Source organism: Musca autumnalis, unplaced genomic scaffold (assembly GCF_047663935.1).
Source record: "Musca autumnalis isolate F117 unplaced genomic scaffold, ASM4766393v1 scaffold_2, whole genome shotgun sequence".
Lineage (NCBI taxonomy): Eukaryota > Metazoa > Arthropoda > Insecta > Diptera > Muscidae > Musca > Musca autumnalis.
Genome location: NW_027411755.1, coordinates 57,480,985 through 57,501,600, shown reverse-complemented (window position 1 = coordinate 57,501,600; position 20,616 = coordinate 57,480,985). Strand labels below are relative to the sequence as shown.

Sequence of the window (20,616 nt, the reverse complement as noted above, 5' to 3'; positions counted from 1 at the left end):
ATGTTGAACATAGGGCGATAACCTAACATATTACTTAAAAAAAACTACGCTGTCATGGTCAAAAAGTGGAAAATTTAGAATATTCAGGATTTTTTGTCACTTTTTTATATAATTTATTTCGATCCAATAAGACAAAAGTTCCAGACAAGACAATAGCTAACTCATTGGAACTTTCCTTCAGGCAGTTTTGACCTTGTGAAAGTTACAATATTGGTAATTTATCAATTTTTTCAAGAACAATTTTCACTTTCACAAGGCCAAAACTGCCTGAAGAAGCTTCCTACAATATCCATACTAATCGTCCCACCCTAATATTCATTATCCGTCTATTTGTTCGTCTGTTGAAATCAAGATAGAACTTGCATTATTTAAGATAGAGCCATATAATTTGGCACAAGGATATTTGGTACTGAAAATAAGTTATACCACTCCAGTTTTTAAAGAAGGTCTCACAATACAGCACGATTTGCATTACTTTGCTAGGGGTGCTAAACATTACTACGGCTACGAAACATTCCATGCCAAACCAGTTTTTAGCTCAAAACCACCTGATTTTAGCTCTTTAAAGTTTTTTTTTTTGTAACTTTTTTTGCCGAATTAGCTGAAAAGTTAAGTTCGGCCGGGCTGAACTTTTTATACCCTCCATTACGAACATTATTTTTGTTGTAGCAGCATAAGAACCTACGTAGAAGCATAGGTTTGATGCTGGGTTGGCAGCCGCTGACCAAAACACTATAGTTTCGGGTCAATCCGTTACGAAAGAACCCGCTGCCGTAGGATTGTAAACTCTACTATATTGAATTAAGTTATTGAATAAAATATTAAACTCTTCCTCTTAATCATTGTAAGAGCAGAAAATCATAAAATGTGGGATATATGAAGACGTTGGCCTATACCGACAAATTTCATGGGAAAAGATTCCCAACGAATACTAAATACCAAATTTCGCATTTCGGTGGGATGTTGCAGCCAAAACCTTCAAAATACCGATAATCAGATCAGACCGTCCTATGAGGGCTACATGAAGATGTGGAACAATACCGACAAATTTCTGGTGGAAAGTTTTATTCTCCTTGCGAAGGCTAAAACCAAATTTCAGCCATTTCGGTAGGATATTGAGGGCGCAACCATAAAAAATCTTGAGGCACGCTTCAGTGGGGGCTATTTGAAGACGTGGACATTAGGGTTATGACTTTTTGACATTTTTCCTCAAAAATTATTTCCTGTAGCAGGGATGAATGAACTTTTGCCTATTAATCACTATGCCATCGTTTATTCCATTGAAATATAAAAAAAGGTCACGCACAAATCGATTTTAAAAAAATAATTTTTTGAAAAAATATATGAAATGAAAAAAAATTTTTTTTCAAAAAAATATTTTTTGTTGCACGAATGAATAAATATAAGCCTACTAATAACTATAATAACGTTTATTTCATTCAAATATTAAAAAAGTCACAAAAAAGTCACTTTGAAAAAATTTTAAATTTTTTGTTTTTTGTTAAAAGATTATATTTTTGAATAAAAGCGTTTACGACATTTTTACGATTCTCAGAATTGAAGAAAAATAGTGAGAAATAAATTTTATTTCACTTTTAATTATCTCATGTGGCTCTAAAGTTTATTTTCAATTTTATTTTCATAATTTTGATAAATTCAAATTTTAAAATCATTTTGTGCGTGAGGTTTTTTCACCGAATCACCTTATAATTAAGATTTTATGTAATCTTATGGCAAAACTCATCACGCTATGATACAGGGATATGAGGTTGTAAAAAAGTCATAACCCTAGTGGACATATACTGATAAGTCCCATCGGGAGTATTTTATATTTTATACATTCCGGTGTGATAATGACGCTGAAACCTTCAAAACACCGAATATCGAGAGGGACCGTTCTGTGAAGACAAAATGAAGGCGTGGTCCATACCTACAAATTTCACGTGGAATGTTTTGTACCCCCAACGAAGACTAAATACCAAATTTCAGACATAGTGATAGTGAGTTCACAACCGTCAATATACCGAAAATCGGGAGGAGCCGTTCTATTTGAAGGCGTTGATGTTCTCACGTGGCATATTTTATGCCCCCAACGAAGACTAAATACCAAATTTCAGACATAGTGATAGTGAGTTCACAACCGTCAATATACCGAAAATCGGGAGGAGCCGTTCTATTTGAAGGCGTTGATGTTCTCACCTGGCATATTTTATGCCCCCAACGAAGACTAAATACCAAATTTCAGACATAGTGATAGTGAGTTCACAACCTTCAAAATACCGAAAATCTGGAGGTACCGTTCTATGGGGGCTATATGAAAACGTGGACCTATGCTGATAATTCTCTTCTGGAATATGTTAAACCCCCATGGAAGACTAACTACCAAATTTCTTTCATTTCGGTTTACTAATGACTCAGAAGCCTTCAAAACACCGGAAATCGAAGGCGTGGATTTATACCAACAAATTTCAAATTCCAGCCATTTCTGTTTGATAATGAGGCTAAAACCTTCAAAATGCCGAAAGTCGGGAGGTACCGTTATATGGGGGTTATATGAAGATATGGACCTTTACCGACAATATTCAGATGGAAAGTGTTATACCCTCAACGAAGACTAAAATCCAAATTGCTTCATTTCGGTTGGATGTTAAAGCCGCAACCTTCAAAATACCGAAAATCTGGATGTGCAGTTCTATTGGGCTATATGAAGGAGTGGACCTATACCGAAAAATTTCAGGTGGAAAGTTTTATACCCCCAATAGAGACTAAATGCCAAATTTTAGCCATTTCTATTTGATAATGAGGCCAACAATTTCAAAAATCGGGAAAATCGGGAGGTAGCGTTCTATGGGGCTATATGAAGACGGGAACCGATATATCCCATTTTCAATACGAAAGTTCCTAGGCGTTATAGAAAATCCTATACCAAATTACAAAGCTCTATTTAAAAAATTTTGTGCTGTATATTGACTTCAACGGACATGATTATACTTAGAATTTTATGCTGATTATAAATACATATAATTTATAGCGTCTCCGACGAATATTTCGGCCAAAATACTTCATATGCAAATATCAATACGAAAATTTCGGTATAGGTTACTGTAGCAACACAAATAAGTGAAAAACAAACAAAAACAAGTAAAAAAGTATCAGTCGATCTACCGAAAGAGATATACCCTCAGTCTATGAGAAGTAAAACTTTCATCTAGGGACAGATCGAATGTATTTAGGGTCTTTTAAGAATTTTGTGGTCATTTTTCCCGAAGTTGTGGACCGGTATTGCCCATCTTCGAATTCAAACTACTGGAAATTGTGGACCGGTATTGTCCATCTTCGAAATAAAACTTAATTTGGACAAATATGACTAGGCCACATTTTGTACCAAATCGGTTGATCAGTTCCAGAGTTATCCCCATCCACTATATTTTACAACTTTTGGGCTGTTTTCTAAATAAGTATGGATTTGTCCTGAGGGAACTTTTACCGTCGAATGGATGCAGCGAATGCAAGTTGGTTCAACAAAAGTCAAAGTGATTCCCGCAGGAGTTGACAAATGTTGCCCCTATTCAAACCTGATCTATGTCTGGTAGGTATGGTAGGATATGTAAAGTATGGACCAAATCGGTTACTCCCTTCAAGAGCTATCGTGGGCACAATTTTTCCGAACATTTATTAACTTTTGTGGGGGAGGTACCTGAAGGAGTGGACCGATATGGCTTATCTTCGAACTTAAATAAAGTTTAGGCAAAATACTACGAAGGCTAAATTTCGGACCGAATAGGCAGATCTGTCCGAGAATTGTCTTGCTCTTCAACCACTACACACGGTGTCATAGGGTTTATTGCAATGTTCAGTCTATTTTCTCAGGAAGTACGGACTTGCCCCCTGATGAAACTTGAGCAGGTCCTAAACTGAACTTTTTCCGAAATTTTGTGTGTGAGTTACCCGAAGGAGTGAACCAATTGAGAAATTCCACGATGTGCAAAGCATGGACCAAATCGGTTGCTACCATCAAGAGTTATGTTTGTGTGGGAGGTACTGGAAGAAGTAGACCGATATAACCCATCTTCGAACTTAAACTAAGTTTGGGCTAAGTATTACGAAACCCAAATTTTGAACCGAATCGGTTCATTCGTTCGAGAGTTCTCGTGCGCTCTAGCCAGCCAGCCAGACGGACGGACAGACATTGGTCAATCAACTCCAAATTGTCTGAAACGGATTTCGTCCAAACATACTTGGGGTCCAAAAACCATTATCTCAATGAGGCATATTTTGCCAGTTTGAAAATGTATATACCCTCGTTAGCATAAATGCTGAGGTTATAAAAAATCAACGTAAGTCCATAAGGCTATACCTACCCCAACCTCCTAATTGCTGGTATCATTCGATGAAATTGTCTAAAATTTGGAAGTCAGTCTTTCACAGTGATTGAAACTTCTTCTTCCAAAAATTTCCGGGATGGGTCCACGTTTTGATGGGGTCCCCATATAACGGTATAGCCCCATTTTCGGCATTTTGAAGGTTTAATATACATTATTTGTTCAAAATGATAAACACCGCAGCGAAAATGCTGCCTTGTTGGTTGCATGGAAAACGAAAATATCTGTGGTTTCTTCGTTTTTTTTTTTTAATTTTATGACGGTAAATGTAGTAAAACATGGTTTCTTAGATTTTCAATTTTTAACGGACATATCTTCTATTCTTGAGAACGGATTTCAATTATTCTTGTTTTATTAAAGGTTTGACTAATATCCTTCGAAAATTAATTTTTTTAAATCGATTAAAAAATTGCCAATTTATAAGGGTTGAAGTGTGGAAAACGCATTAGAAACCGGAAAATGCTTTTCCTCGTGCTCTAGGCTGCTTAGAAGAATACAAACAGTAAATGGATGAGTTATGAAATTTTTGGTGTTTTAATTTTTTTGTTTCTTACGCATATCCTTTCTTCTAGCATCCAAAAAAATGTAGTACGCTGTAATTTTGGAAAGATGCGTCTTTTGTTAGATGGCAGTTCACGTTCTAAGGCGGACTATATCGGTCGACTTTTTGGTATAGCCGCCATATAACGGTACCGCCCGATTTCAGGCATTTTGACGGAGGATATAAAACTCCCAGAGCAGAGGGTACAAAATGGACAATAATGTCGGATGTTTCTAGAAAATATCCATTTGACTTGATAGCGACAGAGAATACTGATCTTTCACTTTCAAAAATCATAAGCGTGTTTTATGTGTCAGACAAATTTGTCATGCACGTCCACGTCCTAGTTGCAAAAGTCAGAGATTTTCTTGATTTTCAGTCTCTGGATTCTCCAAGACTTTCCTTACCACGGTATTTTTATTAAATCCCCTAATTATTCCTTAAGCAATAACAAAACGTCAGTCCTACCCATGTTCCTGTCCAAAAAATGGATTCTAATTTATTTTAATTAAAATCCTTTTAAAAACTTTTACTCCCCAATAAATTAAGAAGTTTATATTATAATAATGTTTTTGTTGTTGTCTCCTGTTTTTTTTTTTTTAATTTCACAAGAATTCTCAGCAAGACCTATGATTTGTCGTGCGTATTTTACTCCTTTCAAAGTAATTTTAAATTTCATTAACCTCTATTAGTTTGTAATGGGGTGAGGATTTTAATGGCTTTAAGGCAATTTCATATTTAATTTCCTTTGCCAATGCATCCTGCCACAACGTTTATAAATAGTTTTAGGCTATTTTCCAAAAAGCTTGCCCACTCCACGAATTTAAATAGCTTTCTGTCCTTTTATTTTGGATTTTATGCTAAACACCAAATGACGCCCTCTGACAATAATAATAAGCTTTAACAAATTTACGCAATATTATTAACACTCGCACTCGCAAACAATTTAAGAGGAGTTAAGGATTTAGACAAGGAATTGCCTACAATAAACATTTGGCCATTTCTCTTTGAAAGTGTGTTACAAGTCAGTATGGTTGGCTGGCTGGCTGGTCCTACTCCTAAGCTGAACAATTTAAAATTCAATTGCTGAGGAAATCAGTGCCCACCCCCCATTTTTGTAAGAATTCCAAAGTCTTAACCATCCAGCCTGTTTGACACTAGCAACCTTTCTGTGTGTGTACGTGGGCGTTGGTTGTTGTGTGCTGCAGATGGCACACAGTGTCACATCAACTACAACTTCTCCTTCTTTGGGTTTTCAGTGTGGATGTCACTGTCAACGCCACTACAATTGTCACTGATGTTATGTTGCCATTTTCAACTTCTATGCCGGCTTGCTTGTTGTGCCCAATGTTATCCCCTTTGTTTGGATCCTTTGTCAGAGGCTGTCTTGCTTTCCCCCTCGTACAACAGCTACTACTGCTACAGTTGCCATTTTTGTTGTCAAGTATATAATCGATTTTGACATTTTAAAGTAAATGCTTTCAAGTATTTTTTGGGAAATTATTTAAATATTTTATTATTTCTTGAGTTGCCAAGACTATTGTCAAGGGGAGCAAATATAGGGTAGTCAAGAGGATGGGTAGGTAGTTTGGTACATTGTAAAACAACATCTTTTATTATTTGTTTCCTTTTCAAAGAATAAATAAACAATCAGCGCAAAAAATGCTGCTGCTTGTGCTGCTCAAGAATTCTTGCTTTGTTAGCCTATACTCCCGAACGGCATATATTTCATGTGTTCCTTGCTATGTGACATTCTCCCTCCTGACTTATACCGTTATTCAAGGCTATTAACTTAAGCCAGCATGTGACTTATATTGGGAAATGTTTTTCGTTCTGTTACTTCTATTGAATTGAATAACAACTACTCACGCTTTTAGACAGCAGAGAGACGGGAGGAGACTGAATGTAAATAAATCAATTTCACAAAAATTTGAATGAAATTGAAGAGCAATTTTATTTGAAATGTAATATTATTGTTTCTTTGAAAATTGAGCTCGTAAAACATTGAAGGCAAAAAATATCAAATTGTTAAAGTGATTGAAAAACGTTTCCAATTTGCCATTAGTTGAAATGATATTCAATTTCAGCTAAATTCTAAAAAGAGAGACGAGTATATTAGTTGCGATGATTTTACAAGGAAGCATCATTAGGTGACTATAACCGAACATGTATTCAATTAGCTACATATAGAACATAGGTTCGTTTCTGACACCAAATGTATTAGAAATGTATTCATGTACTCATCTTTCCCACATAAAATATCACATACTTCTTGCATGGTTAGGTGGCTTTATACAGAAGAATTGATCTCTTTGAGTAAATGAGTGATATCATTGTTATCAATTACGTTGAGGGGGGTATTCTATAGTTGTCTGTTGCTTTTAGCCGTCTGATGTTCCGCATCTGAGTTGTGTCAGTTCGTACCGTTATTTCTGGTACATGGCAATGATCCGAGTCGTTAATTCCTTCAGCCTTTAAATTAATTGATGGCTTCACAACTTAATCGGGTTTACTTCTTGAGACTGCATGTAGTAAGTAACCACAATGTTTTGTCGCCGTTGTCAGATGTTACATTATGGAGGTCAAATTTTCCAATAGTTGGGCCATAGACATTGGGCTTTCCAATTTTAGCATTTGCATGACATTATTACGTCGTACGAATGGTCTTTGCAGACGCGCGTAAAATATATCGTTAGTCATTCGTATTGGTCTCGCAAGGAACATGGGGGGCTGGTAAAATAGGTAGTAGAATGCGTAGCTGCCGCCGTTGTAGACATCTATGTCACGTGATGACCAGCGGTCTATTGTATTCTTTGTGAAAAGAGAGATGACGAAACGGGAAGGGTGGAGGAGGGAGAGAACACTTTATAGGGAAGAATTAAAGATCAAGGAAGGAATGAAAAGAAATTAGTTGAAGGTAAGGTATCTAAAATGATCTGCATGTAGTCATTTAATGTACTTTCAGGCCGCAGATTCTATGGAAGAGAATACACCAAGGCCTCGCTTTGCGTCGTTTCACTTTGCGTTGTTTTCGAAGTTGCGTCGTTGCTTAGTTAATACCAATTTTCACTATGAGTCGCTCGATTTTCGATGTTGCGTTGTTTAAGTCTAATTTTTGTATACCCTCCACCATAGTATGCTGAATTAGCTATAATTTGACATTTAGTGTTCCTAGTGATCTTCTGATGAACGCAGGTCCACGTATGTCTGTTATAGCCCTCATATAATGGTACCTCCCGATTTCAGCTATTTTGGTGGTTTTAGCTAAATTTTCTGGCCGACTTAGACCAAAATGGGTATAATTTGGCATTTAGGCTTCCTAGTTTTCAAGTAATTTCTCCACCTAAAATTGTGGAACGCATCAACGACGCAAAGCGAGGTCTTGGTGTAAAGATAGAAATTCAATCTCATGGCACCAACGTAAGAAATCTGAAATTGAACGTAAAATATCTGAAATGACCATCCCCATGCCCATTTAAAGTACTGCAGTCAATATCTTAACGTGGCCACCGGCAGGTAAGGTGCTCAATATTTTCTGTCTCTTCCTCGTGTTCACAGAGCTTGCAGTACTCAATATTGTCGTCATTCCACTTGCTTGTCATAGATCTTTCGTGGCAGTGCACAGTGGTCCCACTTGTATGGGAAGGTGCGACAAAAATATTTATAATCGTCGGATCAATCTGATTTTTTTCAGTATATGCTAAAAATAAGTAAAAAATACTTTAGCCGAAAAATTATGAATATGGGTCCAGTTTTTCCTATAGCCCCCATGTAGCGGTACCACCCGATTTCAGGTATTTTGAAGCTTTTATCTACATTTTCGGCCCTAATTGGCTGTACTTTGGTATTTGGGGTTCGCAATGGTCAAAAACCTTCTGCGCCAAAAATTGTGCGCTTAGGCCCAGGTTTCGGTATAGTCCTCATATTACGGTACCTCCCGATTTCAGGTATTTTGAAGATTTTATCAACATTTTCGGCCCGAATTGGTTGTAATTTGCAATTTGGAGTTCTCAATGATCAAAAACCTTCTGCGCCAAAAATTGTGGTCTTAGGTCCAGGTTTCGGTATAGCCCTCATATTAGGGTACCTCCCTATTTCAGTTATTTTGAAGTTTTTATCTACATTTTCGGTTCAAATTGGTTTTAATTTGCTATTTGGAGCTCTTAGTGGTCAAAAAACGTCTCCGACTGGTATCGTGGACAGGAAAGGAAACAAATTATTCCATTTGAGATCAGAATATTTCATGGTAGGGGATATAATAAAGTTCGGTGCGACCGAACTTTACATTTTTACTTGTTTTTCATTTTATATGTAGCATCATACATATATCAAAAATATACAAATGTAAAAAACACACTCATAAGTAGATCCCAAAACAAAAATGTCTAAATTATTAAAGAAAAAACTCAAAACAAACAATTAAAACACAAAACAAAGAAGAAACTGAGCATACAGTAATACGGCATATTCACTGAAACGACCAGAGGCATCGTCAGTATTTTTAATGTCACACACGGAAGCGCAAATATATGCAGCTGGAACCAAATTTTTTGTAAACTTGACACTATTTCGAACATTCTTCAAAAAATTTGGAGAGTGGCGAAGGATGGCGAAGTTAGTAAAACTCAACTTCAATTTTTAGGACTTGGAAACAAAAATCCACAAAAAAGTATTATAAAAAATGTGATTTCCAGCACATTTTATGCGAATAATGTGTACAAAATATTATGCAAAAGTAATTAGAAAACCGTGTTCTCAAACTTCCATTTCGCAAAAAATAATTTCATCCTTTAAATTTTGAGTTACTTGCATTGTAAGATGTCACAACCTTGCTGATGTTTCTAAAGTTTTTAAGAGAACACATGTAAATGTCAACTTCTTCTGTTTTGTCTTGTTAAATACCGTTATAAATTACAAAAATAGTGCTGGAATATTAAAATATAATATGTTTAGAGATAATTTTCTGAATTGTCGCAGAGATTTGCTGATATCGATTTTTCTATTTTTGTCGCAGGTTGGGACCAGTGTGCAGTGGCCTATATAGACCCCTACAGAAATTCTGCACTCCCACGGAAGCGGATTCTTTCTTACCGAATTGAGCAAATACCATTGTTTTTCGACCAGCGGCTGCCAACCCAGCTTCAAACATATGTTTCTGCGTAAGTTTCATACTGCTACCACAGCAAAAACAGAAATTCTGATCTCTGGCTTACTAAGTTAGAGTAGGTGTGCTGTTCTAATTCCTGAAGCCAGATAATTCGATACATTGCATCTAGGTTTCTCATACCAGATGTACATAGTTTGTCGAGGAAGAAGCAAAGCGGTGGCTTTACTCAATCCGCAGCAGTAGGACGGAAGAGGAACAGAAGCAATTCTGGTCTCTGGTTTGCTAGGTGAGTGCAGGGAGGCACGGATTACGGAGAACACTGAATTCGATTCATTGCATCTAGGTCCATCATGCCAGGTCCTTATTGTCTGTAATCCGTTTCACCTCCTCAGTGGCTTAGCAAAACTTGTTACTTATACGTTGCAGAACTTTTGCATGCCCAAGTCGTGAGAATCGCCACACATGTATCTATCTCAGCCTCAACACCCCTCTGGATGCCTGACATTGTTAATACTAAGTTTATATGAACATCTTAGGTTCAGTTCATCGCAGTAAACACCAGCTGCTGTTTCCTTTTCTATCTTGAAACCATCGGTCCAGAATTGGCCAAAGTCCAAAATTGGCGATATGTAATCGGTTTCGCTCCCTTTCGGTCATTTCGTTCAACCTGGATCTAACTCCCGTACAGAACGTTTACATGTCCAGCCGTAAGAATTGTCACACATGTAGTTCTCTAAGCCTCAAAGAACATCTCACCAATAATGAGAACTGTTGCAGATCGCTTAACAGTAGGTAGCTTGGACAGCTTCTAAGTAGTTCTCAGAGCATGATACGTCAGGTGTATCAAAGTCTACAATTGTAATCGGTTTCACCCATTTTGTCACATTGTCCAACCAAGCTCCAATCTCCGTACAGAAGGATTGTATGTCCAAGCCATTAGTATTGCCACACATGCAGTTCTCCAGGCCTCAAAGCACCTCTCTCCAATAATGAGAACTATTGTAGCTCGCATCACAGTAGGTAGGTTGGACAGGTTAGAAGTGTTGCTCAGATCATGCCACCAAACAGATAGGACAGACCACTGTCCTGCCTGTATAGGACAGTTCTTTTTGCAGGCAGTCTGAGATCCAGTTTTTCCTATACAGTTCTTATTGGAATATAGTATACTTCGCAACTGAAAACTGCCCTGCCTCGTTCCATAGCAGGCAAATTTTCCGAAAAACCCAAGAATCCTCAGCCAGCGTATTACATGGGATCTGAGCCCCAGTTTATGCCTATGGAGTTCTTAAAGAGATATAGCGCAATTATGTCTCTCTTTGTCCATCTAAGCCCATGGTCGGGCAAAAGACAAAGTATATCGCAACTAAAAAACTATTCTGCGTAACTCCTTGATCAGAGGTTATGATCTATCTCAGACAAACTTCCCTAACAACCAATCACGGATCCTTCCATCAGAATAGGATAGGGCTTTTTTATCACTGTTTAAAGGATCCTCTAACCGACCCTTAACCACAGAAAAATGTTGAACATTTGTGTAGGTGGTACCACAAAGATTGGACAGATAGTGCCCAAATTTGAACATAAACTAAGTGGACCAAATCGGTTGCTACGTCTATGAGAAATCGCCCGTACCATTTTAGAGAATATTTTCGAACTTTTGTAGAGGAGGTACCGGAAGGAGTGTACCTATAAGTACAACCTTCGAATTTCATATAATATTCGAAGAAATATTATAACATCCAAAGAGTGGACGAACACAGTATTCGGTTCGAGCTCTCCAGCCACCACATATGGTGCCATAGGGGTTTTTTACAACTTTCGGGCTGTTTTCTCAAGAAGTATGGACTTGCCCCTGAAAAAACTTTTACTGTCGTAATTGAGGCAGCGAATGCAAGTTGCTTCAAAAAAATCAAAGTGGTTCGAGAGCAGGTCTTAAAGCGAATTTATCCAAAATCTTGTGTGGGAGGTACCCGAACCCGGACCTGATCTATACCAGGTAGATATATTAGGATGTGTAAAGTATGGACCAAATCAGTCACTCCCATCAAGAGCTATCGTGCGCACAATTTTTCAGAACGTTTTTGAACTTTTGTGGGGGAGGTACCTGTAGGAGTGCACATATATGGCTTATTTTCGAACTTAAATTAAGTTTGCACAAAATATTACGAAGGCCACATTTTGGACCGAATCGGCAAATTCGTTAAAGAGTTATCTTGCGTTCCAACCACTACACACGGTGTCATAGGGCTTTTTTGTACCTTTCAGGCTATTTCCCAGGAAGTATGGACTTGCCCCTGATGAAACTTATAGCGTCGTATGGGGGGCAGTGAATACAAGTTGCTACAACAAAAGCGATTCGATAGCAGGTCCTAAACTGAACTTGGGACTCTAAATACCAAATTACAGCCAAGTCGGACAAAAATATAGATAAAAGTTTCAAAATACCTGAAATCGAGTGGTACTGTTATATAGCGGCTATAGGAAAAAGTGGACCCATATTGATGATTTTTTTTGGCTGAAGTATTTTTTACCTATTTTAAGCATTAACTGAAAAAATCAGATCTATCCGACGATTATACAATTTTTGTCGCACCTACACACGCGGGACCACTGCGCCGCACTATGTCGCGAGTTTATATTAACTGTGGCCAAAAATAGAAGGAGTTGTCGTAGGTGCATCAATTTTGGTACACGTACCTATTATTGACTTACAATCTTCAGGACAAAAATTTGGGTTGGTCGGTCCACGTTTTGATATAGCCCCCATAGAACCGTACCTTCCGATTTTCGGTATTTTGAATGTTTAAGACACAATGACCAACCGAAAGAATTCAAATTTTGTGGTTAGTCTTCGGCAGAGGTATCAAACATTCCAACAGAGAATTGTGGGCTTAGGTCCACGTTTTGATATAGCTCCCATATAACGGTACCTCCCGATTATCGGTATTTTGAAGATTTTAGCCTCATTATTGCACCGAAATTACTGAAATTTGGTATTTAGTCTTCGCAGGGGGCATTACCTTCACCATGAAATTTGTCTGCATAGGTCCACGCCTTCATATAGCCCCCATAGGACGGTACCTCCCGATTTTCGGTATTTTGGAGGTTTTAGCCTGATTATCACACCGAAATGGTTGAAAATTGGTATTAAGTCTCCGTTGGGGGACTTATAACCTTCCATCAGAAATATGTCGGTATAGGTCCTCGTCTTCTTATAGCCCCATAGAACCGTGCCTCCTCATTTTCGGTGTTTTGAGTGTTGTGGCCTCAATATCCACCCGATATGACTGAAATTTGGTGTTTAGTCTTCATATTGTTTGTGAGCATATTGAATATATCAAACTCTTTTCTTTATATATGAGAAATTTCCTTTAAAAAATTTTTTGACCGATTAGTGGTCAAGAAACGGTCAATTTTTTGTAAAAAATCGAATTTTGATTTTCGCTGTTCACAATTTTTTAAAAAATTTATATTTTTAAAAATTCTCTCGTTTTAAAGCAAGACTATTAGGTACTTAATAAGCCCACAAAAATATATGATGATCGGTTCATTCATTTTCGGGCTATAGCCAACACCGCAAAACGATTTGTTAAAAAAGGGGGTATCCTCTCAGTGAGGTGGTCGCTGAAAAGGAGAAGTGACACATTCGTCTGCAAACCTCTGCAGCTGGGACCTTTATATATTTGAAGTACTCACTTTTTACTACTCATACAGCAAAAATATCGATATACACTTTTGTACAATTTTTTCCCACTCCACTCAATTTAAAATTTGCTTCAGAAAATTATTAAACTTAGTAATACATGTTTGGGTAAATGTAAACACCATATGATTAATATTTTCATGCAAACAAAGGTGTAGCCAAGTTTATTACATCCCAAGAGAACTTAGGAACCATTTTTGCAGCGACCGTTACTTTTAAATTTTAAATATTAACGCATAATATAATTTATTAATTTAAAAAAAAAACACACAAAAATACGTATTAACTAAAATTGTCGGATTTAAATCCTCATATAGCAAAAACTACTTCACTTATCAGTACCAAAATTCAGATTCTTCTTAATTAATATGTTTTCTATCACTCCCCATCAATGAATTTGTTCAACGAAGTATTTAGTTTTTACCATTTTTGGCCACGGTCGTGACACTGTGCGCCGTGGCACATAAATATATTCATAGCAACCCAACGTGTAATAGCCTGTGTATGCGTCCGCTAGCTCTGCTATAGTCATACAAACACCTGATATTGAATACTAAACATTTTTGCCTATAGTAGGTAGTATTTTATCCTCCGGTGTGTATCAGGAGACGAAATGTAAAGTTTGATGGCGGTTATCATACAGTGCGCCACCTTAAAATTCTGTTGCACCGCTATTCCCAAGGTACTCTTTATAAGTCGCTAATATTGGCCTTATGGAAAAAGTAAATAAAACTCTTGAAAATTGGTTTTCTCAGATCTAAGTTTAATTATAGGAAACGTTAAAGTTATTGTAAAAAGCAGTGCAAAGGAATTATGTAAATATCTATGTGAAACATACATATGGGTGTATTAATGTATGTTTCTTACCACATAATCTCAACACATATTTATTATTTTATTTATTTCTTTAGTTAGTGTCCTTGGCATAATGAAACAACCATGACTGACTTGATAATGCTTTTGTTTTTGTTGTTGTTATCACTGATGATGACGATGATGCTGGTGATGTTGTCGTCATTGACGTCGTCACTCATATTACCATTACTGTGAAAGTTTAAGTAGCATTATATGACTCTTACCACGCCTCGGTCGCTGGTATTTGGCGACGAGGGCGTTTCTTATTTTTTCTTTATTATTATTATTATTGTCGTTGTTGCTGTTGTCGTTATTGCTGGTGGTCTGTTGTTTTTTCTTAAAGCATAAATATGTGCTTGGGCAAAAAGCATTAATCCGCATTTAATTGCAGTGATCCAGTGTAAAATATAATTACGAAAAAAGAAAACTGAGAAAAATCCTTGTAAAATTTATATGCGAATGATTCTGATGAATGCGTGGAGTTTTCTTTTTTTTTTGTTTTTGTTACAATACGCAAAGCTGCGAGAAAAATGAGTAGGGTTGTATGAACTACATTTGAGATGGTCTTAAAGATGATTACGAATTTAATACGAATACGAGTGTTTTTTGATTCTTTCGGTTTTTTTTATAAAATGAATTAATGGTGATTTGTGAAAGGTTTATGGTCTCAAGTTAAAGCATTTTTTGTAGGGAAGGATAAAAGTTTAATGGATGTGGTATATGCGTCATGAGGAAACCCGAAGGTAGTCTTAACAAATTACACCAAGGAATTATTGGTAGCTCACCCTAAAGAAATTTAATAAGCGATCGGGGTGCTAAAGTTGGTTGTAATTTCATTACCAAAAATTATATATCTTTTTGAAGTCAACAAATACCTCTTAGTCTCCCTAAAACACCATCGAGAGTGGGGGCTAAAAGCTACCACCTAAACAAAATCCGTAGTTTTTCATTTAATTTTCCTTTTTTGGCAGGACAATGACATTGTTTTGCCCCAAACACACTCTTAACCCTAGACCCCTGTATGCTCTAAATTGCCAAGCAAATGACGCTATGCACTATTGCTACTACTGCCCCTGAGATTGCAGAGTCACTGCCTCGCATATTCATGGGAAAACAAGTGTCTACCTAAAGAACCAACATACTGCAGGCAAAGCAATAATAATCCGTTAGCTGGAAGAAAATTTACACATTTCAAAAGTTTTCTGGCGCATTTAAAGCTGAGCCATGTGAGTTGACATTATTCTTTGTTGTAGTCATTTTGTTTTTGCTCTTATTGTGTAGCAAAAATTAAAACTCAGAAGTGAAAATACAGAAAAAAACGTAGCTTATGTGCTTAGACTCATTCTCAACACAATTCCATGAAAATTGTCGAAAAAAGAGAGAAATGTCCTTAGTGTACAATAAGTTTGCCAAGTTTGGCATTAACAATGCCAACGCTTTCTCAAGAGTGAGAATGTCGAGTGTGTGTATTTCAATAGGCTAAAAGAATTTCAAATGAATAGCGTAATGTGAGTAGCAGGAAGATGTGTTTGTGCGTACGAATAAATGTGTGTCTGTGTTTGTGTTATGATGATGGTGCTGGTATGCCTACATTTTAAGTTAATGGTAATGCATGTGTGACCGAGTAAGCCCTGGTGCGAATTGTTGGCAAACTGTAAGCACACTAAACGTCTAAAAGCGTCAAGACGGATATCATGGTGGGAATAAAAATAAACCCAATTCAAAGAAGGCAATATGAGGGGTTCCACTTTACAATCAACAAGGATGAGCCAAAATATCACATTTAGAAACTGGCAAAAAGTAGCGTTTATAGACGGGTTAAAGGTTGTATTTACAGACGAGTCAAATGTCGCATTTATAGACGCGCCAAATGTCAGATTTATGGACGAGCCACAGGCTGTCTTTATAAAAGAGCCAGAGGTCGTCTTTATAGACGAGCTCAAGGTCGTCTTTATAGACGAGCTCAAGGTCGTCTTTATAGACGAGCTCAAGGTCGTCTTTATAGACGAGCTCAAGGTCGTCTTTATAGACGAGCTCAAGGTCGTCTTTATAGACGAGCTCAATGTCGTCTTTATAGACGAGCTCAAGGTCGTCTTTATAGACGAGCTCAAGGTCGTCTTTATAGACGAGCTCAAGGTCGTCTTTATAGACGAGCTCAAGGTCGTCTTTATAGACGAGCTCAAGGTCGTCTTTATAGACGAGCTCAAGGTCGTCTTTATAGACGAGCTCAAGGTCGTCTTTATAGACGAGCTCAAGGTCGTCTTTATAGACGAGCTCAAGGTCGTCTTTATAGACGAGCTCAAGGTCGTCTTTATAGACGAGCTCAAGGTCGTCTTTATAGACGAGCTCAAGGTCGTCTTTATAGACGAGCTCAAGGTCGTCTTTTTGGACGAGCTCAAGGTCGTCTTTTTGGACGAGCTCAAGGTCGTCTTTTTGGACGAGCTCAAGGTCGTCTTTTTGGACGAGCTCAAGGTCGTCTTTTTGGACGAGCTCAAGGTCGTCTTTTTGGACGAGCTCAAGGTCGTCTTTTTGGACGAGCTCAAGGTCGTCTTTTTGGACGAGCTCAAGGTCGTCTTTTTGGACGAGCTCAAGGTCGTCTTTTTGGACGAGCTCAAGGTCGTCTTTTTGGACGAGCTCAAGGTCGTCTTTTTGGACGAGCTCAAGGTCGTCTTTTTGGACGAGCTCAAGGTCGTCTTTTTGGACGAGCTCAAGGTCGTCTTTTTGGACGAGCTCAAGGTCGTCTTTTTGGACGAGCTCAAGGTCGTCTTTTTGGACGAGCTCAAGGTCGTCTTTTTGGACGAGCTCAAGGTCGTCTTTTTGGACGAGCTCAAGGTCGTCTTTATAGACGAACTCAAGGTCGTCTTTATAGACGAGCTCTTTATAGACGAGCTCAAGGCCGTCTTTATAGACGAGCTCAAGGTCGTCTTTATAGACGAGCTGAAGGTCGTCTTTACAGACGAGCTCAAGGTCGTCTTTATAGACGAGCTGAAGGTCGTCTTTATAGACGAGCTGAAGGTCGTCTTTATAGACGAGCTCAAGGTCGTCTTTATAGACGAGCTCAAGATCGTCTTTATAGACGAGCTCAAGATCGTCTTTATAGACGAGCTCAAGGTCGTCTTTATAGACGAGCTGAAGGTCGTCTTTATAGACGAGCTCAAGTTCGTCTTTATAGACGAGCTCAAGTTCGTCTTTATAGACGAGCTCAAGGTCGTCTTTATAGACGAGCTCAAGGTCGTCTTTATAGACGAGCTCAAGGTCGTCTTTATAGACGAGCTGAAGGTCGTCTTTATAGACGAGCTCAAGTTCGTCTTTATAGACGAGCTCAAGTTCGTCTTTATAGACGAGCTCAAGGTCGTCTTTATAGACGAGCTCAAGGTCGTCTTTATAGACGAGCTCAAGGTCGTCTTTATAGACGAGCTCAAGGTCGTCTTTATAGACGAGCTCAAGGTCGTCTTTATAGACGAGCTCAAGTTCGTCTTTATAGACGAGCTCAAGGTCGTATTTATGGACGAGTTCAAGGTCGTCTTTATAGACGAGCTCAAGGTCGTCTTTATAGACGAGCTCAAGGTCGTCTTTATAGACGAGCTCAAGGTCGTCTTTATAGCCGAGCTCAAGGTCGTCTTTATAGACGAGCTCAAGGTCGTCTTTATAGACGAGCTCAAGGTCGTCTTTATAGACGAGCTCAAGGTCGTCTTTATAGACGAGCTCAAGGTCGTCTTTATAGACGAGCTCAAGGTCGTCTTTATAGACGAGCTCAAGGTCGTCTTTATAGACGAGCTCAAGGTCGTCTTTATAGACGAGCTGAAGGCGAACTTAAGGTCGTCTTTATAGACGAACTTAAGGTCGTCTTTATAGACGAACTTAAGGTCGTCTTTATAGACGAACTTAAGGTCGTCTTTATAGACGAACTTAAGGTCGTCTTTATAGACGAACTTAAGGTCGTCTTTATAGACGAACTTAAGGTCGTCTTTATAGACGAACTTAAGGTCGTCTTTATAGACGAACTTAAGGTCGTCTTTATAGACGAACTTAAGGTCGTCTTTATAGACGAACTTAAGGTCGTCTTTATAGACGAACTTAAGGTCGTCTTTATAGACGAACTTAAGGTCGTCTTTATAGACGAACTTAAGGTCGTCTTTATAGACGAACTTAAGGTCGTCTTTATAGACGAACTTAAGGTCGTCTTTATAGACGAACTTAAGGTCGTCTTTATAGACGAACTTAAGGTCGTCTTTATAGACGAACTTAAGGTCGTCTTTATAGACGAACTTAAGGTCGTCTTTATAGACGAACTTAAGGTCGTCTTTATAGACGAACTTAAGGTCGTCTTTATAGACGAACTTAAGGTCGTCTTTATAGACGAACTTAAGGTCGTCTTTATAGACGAACTTAAGGTCGTCTTTATAGACGAACTTAAGGTCGTCTTTATAGACGAACTTAAGGTCGTCTTTATAGACGAACTTAAGGTCGTCTTTATAGACGAACTTAAGGTCGTCTTTATAGACGAACTTAAGGTCGTCTTTATAGACGAGCTCAAGTTCGTCTTTATAGACGAGCTCAATGTCGTCTTTATAGACGAGCTCAAGGTCGTCTTTATAGTCGTGCTCAAGGTCGTCTTTATAGACGAGCTTATGGTCGTCTTTATAGACAAGCTTAAGGTCGTCTTTATAGACGAGCTTATGGTCGTCTTTATAGACAAGCTTAAGGTCGTCTTTATAGACGAACTTAAGGTCGTCTTTATAGACGAACTTAAGGTCGTCTTTATAGACGAACTTAAGGTCGTCTTTATAGACGAACTTAAGGTCGTCTTTATAGACGAACTTAAGGTCGTCTTTATAGACGAACTTAAGGTCGTCTTTATAGACGAACTTAAGGTCGTCTTTATAGACGAACTTAAGGTCGTCTTTATAGACGAGCTTAATGTCGTCTTTATATACGAGCTTATGGTCGTCTTTATAGACGAGCTTATGGTCGTCTTTATAGACGAGCTCAAGGTCGTCTTTATATGTGAGCTCAAGGTCGTCTTTATATGTGAGCTCAAGGTCGTCTTTATAGACGAGCCGAAGGATAATTTCATTATGGAATAACCCATATGTTAGTATGTGTGTATGCATACGTAGGACTGAACAAAAGGGTTAGAGTTAAAATAACCAAGAAAGCAAAAAGAAAACAATCTGTAAGCAAAAATACCAACACATCACGACAAACATCAAACAAAAGCATCCATGAAATCGTTAACTAAGAATCACAGCGATGGCATAATACGGCATTAGCAGTATACTTTTGCTGTTATGCTTTTTTATTGTTATTGTTTTTGTCATCCTCGTCGTTGGTTGCTGTTGTTCTTGCTACCCGTTGCTCTTCTGACATACTTAAGTTGTTTAACTGTCTCTTTTATTTGACTTCGTTCTTACTCATTTCTACTCTCACCATGGTATTCTTTTCCTGCTTAGCTATCCTGATGTGTTAGTTAGTAGTGCTAGCTGTGCGGAAAAAGGATATGCTTAAATATACATTAAGTATTATATTACAAGCAAAGTATTTTTGGCCCGTATTCGAAAACTTTTACTTCGTCTCTTTTTGATATTACAACACATGTGTGCGAGTGTGTATATCTGTGTGTGAAATGGTTAGTCTGCAGTTTTAATGGTATGCGTCTGGCGAGGATGAGCGGCCGAAAATGTTGTATATATTAACACATAAACATAACATTTTTTTATTGTAATATGCTTGACAAATTTAAGGTAATGAGTGCATACAAATGCAATTAAAAATATATCTACATATATATGTTTACACATACATATATGAGAATATGCTGCCAAATATAAATGAGGTCATATAGCACAAAGAAGACTGCCATAAAAATCATTCAAGAAAGATGGGACATTTTTTCTTTGAATATTGTTTTCGTGCATTGTGTTTACACGTTGAAGTCATGTTCATGCCATAGAAATATAATTATCATCAAAGTTAATTTCATGTATATACAAATTAATATAAATAAATTGGGTATAACATTAAACCA

At 37.7% G+C, this 20,616-nt stretch overlaps 1 protein-coding gene across 4 annotated transcripts in view; it reads left to right on the top strand.

The window, feature by feature from the left end:
- beat-Ic (beaten path Ic) overlaps nucleotides 1-20,616 on the top strand; it is a 320,186-nt gene that overhangs the window by 54,066 nt on the left and 245,504 nt on the right. For 3 of the 4 annotated variants that reach the window (XM_073965758.1, XM_073965756.1, XM_073965757.1), the window contains one exon: nucleotides 9,938-10,082. The exons of the other annotated variant lie outside the window; for it this stretch is intronic. The gene's annotated coding sequence lies outside the window, so the exon portion shown is untranslated. The remainder of the gene's footprint in view (nucleotides 1-9,937; nucleotides 10,083-20,616) is intronic. 4 annotated transcript variants of the gene reach the window in all.